Source organism: Miniopterus schreibersii (assembly GCF_964146895.1).
Source record: "Miniopterus schreibersii genome assembly, chromosome: 20".
In the NCBI taxonomy this organism is placed as follows: Eukaryota; Metazoa; Chordata; class Mammalia; order Chiroptera; family Miniopteridae; genus Miniopterus; species Miniopterus schreibersii.
The window spans coordinates 20363691-20372828 of record NC_138122.1 but is presented as its reverse complement, the minus strand read 5'-3'; positions in this window follow the sequence as shown (position 1 = coordinate 20372828).

Below are 9138 nucleotides of genomic sequence, written 5' to 3'. Positions count from 1 at the left end.
AAGGCAGCTGTGGAGGTCTTTGCTTCTTGGGCCTGGTTAGATGACACGTTTTCCTGAGTCCCAGCTGCACGCCCAGAACTGGCTGAACATTCCTGCATTCAACATGCATTTATTGAGTACCCACTAGATTCCCAGCCACTTCCTCACTGACCTCAGAAGCCAGAACTCTGTACCCTTAGCTGAAAGGGAGCCCGGGGTTGTAGTGATTTAGCTGGGTTGATGGCTGCCACAAATGAAGTCAGGTTCTACAGTTAATCCTCAATGTTGTCAATAGGTTCTGCGACTTTAAGCGAAACAACATATAGTGAAACCAGTTTTACCAGAGGCTAATTGATAGAGTTAAGTTCCTAAGCATCCCAGCCAACAACTGTTATTCCAGGACCTGCTATAGGAGGGAAGGATGGATACTGGTAAGCATCTGGGAGGGTCTGCCCCACTTCCTGTCTCACTGGAGTTTCTCGCTGGCCAGGGCAACAGAGGTGGAATAATCACATTGTTATATGATTACAAATTGTGATACTTCTGTTAGGGAAAAAGCAGGGACCTTTGGTAGGGTAGAGTAAGGAGGCCTGGCCTTCTCTGGGGAGAGGGAGGCTTTCCTGAGGAAGTGATGGCAAGGATTTCGCCCTGGAGGAAATCCAATGTGTGTGAGGGACAGATGTAGAAACAGCTGCCATCCTCTCCACTGAGCAGGAAGCAGAATAGTAGAGTAGTTAGGCTCTGGGTTTATTTGCTGTGTGACTTTGGGCCAGTCATGATGTCCCTTCTCTGAACCTCAGTTTCCTCAAATGTAATATGGGGATAAGTGATAATAAAGTCCACGTTGCACTGCACACCTCCAGGGGTCGCTATTGACATACTGCAGTGGAATTGTGCAATATTAAACAACCCATTAGAATCATTGTAATTAATTCAGATAAGTGAAAGATTGAAGGAGCCCAAAGAAGAAGGTTGTGGGTAGAGGTTGCCCAGAATCTTTCACGGGCACGGGGCATAATCAGACAGCGGTGTGGGACGGACCCAGGGACTTCAGCTCCAAGCCAGTGGTTCTCAAACTTTAGTGTGAGAAAGAATCTCCTGGAGGATTTGTGAAGCGATAGACCTGGGCCCTACTCTGGGGATTCTGATTCAGTATTTGGGGTGGGGTCCACAAATTTGCATCTCTAACAAGCTCCCAGGATGCTGATGCTGCCCAGTCCGTGGACCCCAGTTTGAATAATACTGTTACAAATCCCAGACACCTGGGAGGCAGTTGTGCTTCCAGGCAGTGGGGGGAGGGTGTGAGGGCTAAAGGCTGGGAGTGGGAGGTGGGTGGACAATCTCGTGCCCATATGCTTCGGCCCAGGGACAATCCTTGTTCTCAGACCTGGCAGGGAGTGTGGGAAAGATTGTGGGCCCCTGCCAGAGGCCTGGGTAATCCCCATGTCGCCTGTGGGCAGTGGGGCTCAGAGCTCCAAATGCACTCTAATAATCCAATTCTGAGACTAAGCCTTTGGCTCTGTGCCCCGCAGCAGCCTATAGCCCTGCCCGCTCCTGTGCCCACTTAGCTCTGCCCAGAGACCCCAGATCTACAGTTTCAGAAATGCGATGTTTTGGAGGGGCTTCAAGAGGGCTTCTATGGGCATCTCTGTTAACCCACAGGATGAGTCCCTGGGTGCCCCATAGGGAGAGAAGGTGTTAGGTGGGACGTTTCTGGTCTAGTATGGCCTCTTAAAAAAAGAGACACAGTGGCTTTGATAAAGTGACTTGACAATATAGCCAGGCCACCGTTCAGAGGAAACCCTATGCTGGGGACAAGGGGAGGCCCGTGGCGGGGCTTCTGCTTCCTCCAATGCTGAGACTAGACTCCTCACCTTGAACTTGTTTTATACTTAGGGGTGCCTAGGAAGATTATTTGAAAAAAGGATTCTGTTACTTTCCAAGACTGAGACTCATTTCCCTAGAAGGACCTATCCCAGGCAGGAATTCTTTTTTTTTTTAATGCTCACCTGATGATGTTTTTAGAGAGAGGAAGGCAGAGAGAGAGAAAGAGAAACATTGATTGGTTGGTTGCCTCTCATATGTGGACCTACTCGGGATTGAACCTAAAACCTAGGCATGTGCCCTGACCAGGAATCAAACCCAAAACCTTTTGGTGTACAGGACGACACTCCAACCAAGCCACCCGGCCAGGGCCCAGGCAGAAATTCTTTCTGCGACCTGCACCGCACAACAGTTTGAATACCTCCCCTGGTGGGGAGCTTGGTGTGTGTCATCTTAGAAGAGCTCTCATTGTCTGAAAGTTCTTAAACTAAGCTGATATTTGCCTCCCTGTAACTTGTAAAGTTCAATTCATTCATGCATGTATTCAATGGATATTTACTGAGCACCTATTATGTCTGGTGCCAGGGTTCCTGTCTTCAATCTAGGAGGGAAAATATTAGAAAACAGGCAAGTATAATGTAGTGGTACTACTTACTAGGTTACTTCCAAGTTTAGCCTAGGAGGAGGGAAGGTACATAAAAGGTGCCCAGTCCAATCTGGCTGGGTGGGGGTGGTATGGAAGGGACAGATTTGCTAGGACCTGGAGGATCAGCTGTGCTTAGAGGGGGTGAGAAGAAGAGTGTTTCTGGTTGAGGGAACAGCACGAACAAAGGCCCAGAGGTAAGGAGGAATGTGGTCCCTTTGGGAAATGAAGCAGAATTCCATCTGCCTGGTGTACTGGGCTGGAGGGAGACGCAGAGAGATGATGCTCATGAGAGGCAGGGCCCGATTCCACGTCAGGCCTGGGAGTGTGGAGAGGGTCAGGTGGGACTTCTGAGGGAGGGGCTGCCTTCTTGTATGACCCAGGCCCAAGGCAGCAAGAAACCTTGGTGCCTACAATGGCTCGCCGTTGGGGCAGATAGGTTTAGAAGGTGGGGCAAACCACAGGGCAGCTGAGGGCAGCCCAGAATTGTCCCTGCAGCAATGTGGTTAAGAGCATGGCTATGGTCAAAAGACAGAAAAAAACAGACATTCTGTGCTCCTGATAGAGGAACACAACCCTTGGGGTCTTTCCAAAAGGCTCAAAGTTGAGTCTGATCATGCCCCTAGAGCCCACAGGCAATTGCCTGGAAATTCAGAGAACAGCGGAACATATTGAGTTTGCTGCGAGTGTTCCATTAGCAAAATCAGACTGGGAAACCCCACAGGTCAAATGCCTCTGGCTATTCAACAGATAAATTACAAGAGAAACTAAGACATGGAGGGAGGACTTGTAGATAAAAAGAAACTTAAGAGGTATCAAGTTAGAAAAAAATGGGCCCAACTAAACAGTGTCTAGGGTGAAAAAACCCATATAGAAACACAAGGAAATTATTCCTGTAAAAGTCCAAATAGCAGTTGCTTTCAGAGAGTGGGAGGGAGGGGCTGTGATTAGCAGAAGGCACAGAGAGGGGGGTGTCAGGCAAAGTTCTCTTTCTTAACCCGTGTTAAGAAATATAAGGGTATTTGCCTTATAATAATTCACTAAGTTGTATGTTTGTTCTGTATGCTTTTCTGTTTGTCTTATTTTGCAATAAAAATATTTTTTTAGAAAGGGAGCTCAGGAGCCAGACAGCTGGATTCAAATCCCAGCTCTGCCACTTACTAGCTGTATCATCTTAGGTAAGTTTTAAGACTCCCTGGGCCTCAGTGTCCTCATCTGTAAAATGGGGATGATGTTATAGGTTGTTCTGATTAAACAACCTATAATCAGAACAACCTATAACATCATAGGTTGTATAGGTTAAACAAGTCAGTGTACTCGAGGCCTTTAGAACAGTACCTGGCACACAGTTCCCTATTTTCCTACCCCTCTTTCCCGTGTGTCCTCAAGATTCTGCAATTCCCCTCTCAAGGAAAGGGGAAGGGAGAGCCAGGTGTGACATTCTTTAATAGCTCTGGTTAAGTGACTAGATAATCACAGCTTAAATCTAGGATCTGGTTCTATGATCAGGGAGTGACTGTCCCCACAGAATGGTCCTGCAAGGCGGCCCTGATCCTGTTGGCTGTGCCTGAGGCTCAGGTTGCAGGAACAGACTATCCCTTCACCCCTCTGGAGGTGCCTGCCACCTGCTCCCATTGTCTTGCTGGTGCCTGTCTTTCCTAGAGCAAGGACAAAGGGACTAGGACAGAGTATCATGAGGGAGGCATGAGCTTTGGTGATCATTTGAACCTTGGTCCTGATCCCAGCTCTGCCAGGTAATGTGAGCCCGGGGGTGCAGAGGATGGCAGCCGCTTGTGACTGCTGCCGTCAGGTGCAGGAAGGGCTCCAGGCCTGTCCCCGGCGGCTTCCTGACTTCAGGTTCTCCCTCCGCTCTAATGTCCGGTCTTTGGGGATCATTTCCTTGTGCTGCAGGGGCTTCAACGTTGCAGGCAGTACCCTGGAACGGGAAAGAAAGGACTGGGAGTTGGACAGACCTAGATTCCAGTCCTTCATCAATCATTTACAATCTCTGGGTTCTTGAGCCAGTAGTGAAGCTTCAGGTGTCTCATCTGTTCAAAGGGCAACAATGACAACAACAACAACAACAACAACAAATCTGCCTGGAAGAGTTTTAGTGATCAAATCAGGTAACAGACACGAATGCCTGATGTGGGTTAAACAGTCAGATACACGTGTATGTTGTCACTAGTATTAGGAGCTACAAATGTTTGAAACAGCCACTGAGAACCAAAGCCTAGCGGAAACTGGAGCTCTGGAGAGAGACTGCTGTGTGTTTCTGTCAACACACGTTCTACCCACCCCCTGAGTAATAAAACTCCCCGTTTCTATGACATTTAGAATCAAGACTGCCTTTCCCAGCCTCCCTTGCTTCTAGCTGCAGCCTTGTGCCCAAGTTCCGGCTAATGAATAGAAAGCAGGTGTGTGCAATTTCTGGGAAGTGTCCTTAGGGGGAGAGACCTGGCCTCCGTTGCCTTTCTCCCTCCTTTTTGCTAGCTGAAATGTGGCCTTGAGGCCTGGGGCTTGAGCAGCCGTTTTGGACCATGAGGAAGAAGTTCGTACTGAGGATGGTGGAGTAACTGCTACAAGGAGCCCGAGTCCCTGACACCTTCTGGAAGCCACCCCAAAAGCCTTGGAGTGCCTCATGCCAGGCTCCTTAATAGGAGAGAGAGAAAAAACTTCTGTGTCATTAGAGCCACTATTACTTAGAATTTTTCCTGCAATTGCAACCAAATTTAAATATGACTGATATACTCTCCAAAAAAGAAGAGTTTGCACAGACTTGAGTTTTATTTTATTTTTTTTTCAAAAAAATTGATTTCAGAGAGAGGAAGGAAGAGAGGGAGAGAGAGAGAAACATCAATGATGAGTCATTGATCGGCTGCCTCCTGCACGCCCCACACTGGGGATGGAGCCTGCAACCCGGGCATGTGCCCTGACCTGGAATTGAACCTCGATCTCCTGGATCCTAGGTCGATGCTCAACCGCTGAGCCATGCCAGGTGGGCTGAGTTTTAATAAGCATTAATTAATAAGCATTTGTATAACACCAACTATGTTGTTGGTGGGAAAAAAAGCAGCTGCTTTATTTATTTGGGAGTTATTGTTGGCTTTGTGTCGTCTTTTTTATTGTTTATCTCACCCTATTTTACCGATGAGGAGACTGAGGTTCAGAGAGGAGATGTGACTTACCAAGCTTGCACCTGTAGTAGATAATACTGTCCTTGGTGTTCCCGATCTCATAAATTGTGTCCTGAACACAATCAAAAGAGTCTGGGTGATAATAAGAATGGCTAACATACATGGAGTGCTTATGATGGTCAACCTAACTTTCGGAGACTGAAAATTCTCATTGCCCCATTTACAGGTGAGGAAACTGTAGTGCAGAAGGGAAGTGACTTGCCCAAGGCCATCCAGATGGGAAGGCGCTTGACGTTTCTGTCCTAGTCCTGGGCAACTGTAGGCCTGGCTGGCTAATTCCCCGTGACTCATATCCTCCTGGGGGAAGTAAAGAAAAGCCAAATCCATTCTCCCTCCTGTGAAGTTCAAGACCCAGTCAGGTTTTTCTTGGTTCAAGTTGCTCACTTGGGGGCCAGGACCAGGCAACATTGTGGTTCCTGGCCTCTCTGGGTGGCTCTGGTCCCCCTGCTGTCTAACCACTAGAGGCCCTGGGCTAGGAAACTTGGCTTGGGGACCAGACCACCCACTTTGGAGTCCAAGGGCTGGCAGGGCAGGCTTAGCAGAAGGCAAGGCTGGCCTCCACCCCCTTTCTGTGTTTACCTTTTGAACTTTTATTGTGAGCTTATCTTTAAGGGGGAAAATATTCCATAAACTTAAAATAGTCAAGACTTAATTAATAGCATGCTTTGTTCTTCTGATCCTTATCTGTACAGGAAGACCCACCCCTTTTCAGTTTTGTGGGTCAAGGTGAAACTGCCTCTGGGGGCTCCCAAGCAGCTGTTCATTTTCCACGTTTGAACTCTGGTTCCCTTTGGCTTTTCCCTCCCTGGGGTGGAAGGGTTTTTCCCAACCCCTCAGCCTGAACACTTCACCAAGGTCTTTGCTTCTTACCAAGTGCCAGCATTACATGCTATGATTATTTCTTCTTATGTGATTAATAGTCACCGTGTGCTGAGGATCTCCTATGAGCCAGGCACTCTGTTAAATTCCTAACACCCTCATATGGTGAGTCTTCTTATGTCCATTTTATTTCCATTTTATAGATGAGGAAACTGAGGCCCAGAGAAGAGAAATGACTTTCCCAAGGCCATACAGCTCTAAAAAGTGGAGCTAGGCTTTGAATCTGAGTCTCTATGTCTCCAAACACCCACGACTAGTGTTTATTGAGCACTTAGCTATGGGCTCAAGAGTCCCACAGTGCTAGCTTTAAAAACATGTCATTTTTATTTCCCTTGTTTAAAATATGCCTTTTTATTTCTCACAATCCCATGCTGTATGTACAGTTATTTTCTCCATTTCAGAGATGAGGAAACGGAGGCTCAGAGAGGTGAATTCATTTACCCAAAGTCACACAGTGATTAATGGTGGAGCTCTGATTTCCACCAAGCTGTGTCTGATAGGTAGCCTGGCTCAGAGGAAAAGTAGTAGGTTAGAAGCCAACCCCCCTCCCCGATTTTGGCTCCTCATTGTGTGGGGAAATCACCTAACCCTTCTAAACTTTAGCTTTGCATGTGTGAAAAGGGGACACTCTGTTTTCCCAACTTCTTGAGGTGGTTGTGAGAATGAAATGTCTGGGAACCAATGGTTATTGAGAACCTGCTCCATCAGGGCCTGAATTTACATGCCTTGTCCCCATTTTGTATGGAATTATGGTAAATTTTATCTTTTAAAAATTCTTTCCTGAGCTTTCTGCAAAATGCTTATCTTTCTTCCACAAACAGAAAATAATAATTTATGTCCATTTTGAAACTATCTCATTTAATCTTTATAACAACTGTGAGGTGGGTGATCTTTTTAAAAAATATATTTTAATTAATTTTAATTATAGTTAACATACAATATTATATTAGTTTCAGGTGTACATCTTGGTTCAACATTTATATACTTTACAAAGTGATCACCACAATAAGTCTAGTGAACATCTGTCACATTCCACAGTTATCACAAAATCATCATATGTTCCACCCCGTGACTATTTTGTAACTGGAAGTTTGTACTTCTTAATCCCCTCTCCCTTTTCTGTCCAACACCCACCCTTCTCCCCTCTGGCAACCATCAGTTTGTTTTTTGTATCTAAGGTGAGGTGGATGATCTTATTTGTATTTTAGGAGAGAAGTGATTAGAGAAAAAAATGGGTGACATAGCGGGGAAGCCACTGAGAAAGGAACTGAGCCCAGTTCTGTCTGTCTGTTCTTGTCACTCCATCCAGAGAGGATGCTAAAGGGTTTGAAGTTAATTTTTTAAATAGACTTTATTTTTTAGAGCAGTTTTAGGTTCACAGCAGGTACACAGTGTTCCCACATTACCCCCACCATCAACTGCTCCCACTATCTATACCCCCCACCAGAGTGGGGCATTTGTTACAATCGATGAACCTACCCTGACACATCATCATCACTCAAAAGCTAGTTGACATTAGGGTTCCCTCTTGGTGTTGTCCACTCTGTGGACTTGGACAAATGTATAAATGATATGTACTGACATTACAGAAATTTCATTTTACCTGAAAGGTAGCCTTATCCACAAGCAGCTGAATCTCAAAAATGGGGCCAAGCTCTTCAGTACAAGGGTAATCCAGGCAGGTGTAGAACCTGAAGAGCCCAGTGGGGCTTAGTCAGGAATCTTGTTCACTTCCTCCGGTCACCAAGGATCTGGGGGGCTGAGAGAAGGCTTAAAGTTAAGGCCTTTTGAGGAAGGTTCAATCCATTTTTGGGGATAGTTTCCTCCTGAACTAGACTGCCTTGAGGATAAAATAAACGTGAGCTCCCGGAGGCAGAGAAGTACGTGGCTAGAACACGGGCTCTGCAGGTGGGCTGTCTGGGTGGGTGGGGATAGGAAGCCCCCATCACCTCTGCTCTGAGGGCTAGTCAAGCTCTAACTCGTCAGGTTCTTCCAAAGATGACAGTTTTCAGAGAAGAGAGTGAGATTAGAAACCCAAGTGCAGGGCCCCAGAGAGGCCTTGGGAGGGAAAAAATGTCTGTGGGAGGAAGCAAGTCCAGATCCTTGCAAATCAGGGAGAAAAAAGCGGGCCTAGGAGGGGACAATCCAAAGGTTACTCATGTGTGACCTCGGGGCTGGGGAAGGAATTCTGATGCATTTAAAAACCCTCTGTGGTGCGTGTGGGGAGGGCTAAAAACACACCCTATTGATACTCTCCTTTTTGTTCCTTCATAGCCCTGGTTGTTCTAATTAATTGAATCGTGGGACTCTGATTCTCATGCAGGGTGCCCAGGGTGTTTTTGTTCACTGCTGCACAAAGCTCATTGCCTGGCCCCCCAGGAGGCAGGGTTGTCAGATAAAATGCAAAAGCCCAGTTAAATCTGAATTTTAGACAGTTATTTTTTTTTTTTAGTATAAGCATGTCCCATTTGTTTATCTGAAATTCAAATTTAACTGGGCTTCCCGTATTTTATCCGCTAAATCTGACCACCCTAGTAGTAGGGTCTCTATAAATATTTGTGGAACAAATAGGTAAATGGGTTTTCGTCCTGGCAGTGCCCTGAACTTGCTGTGTGA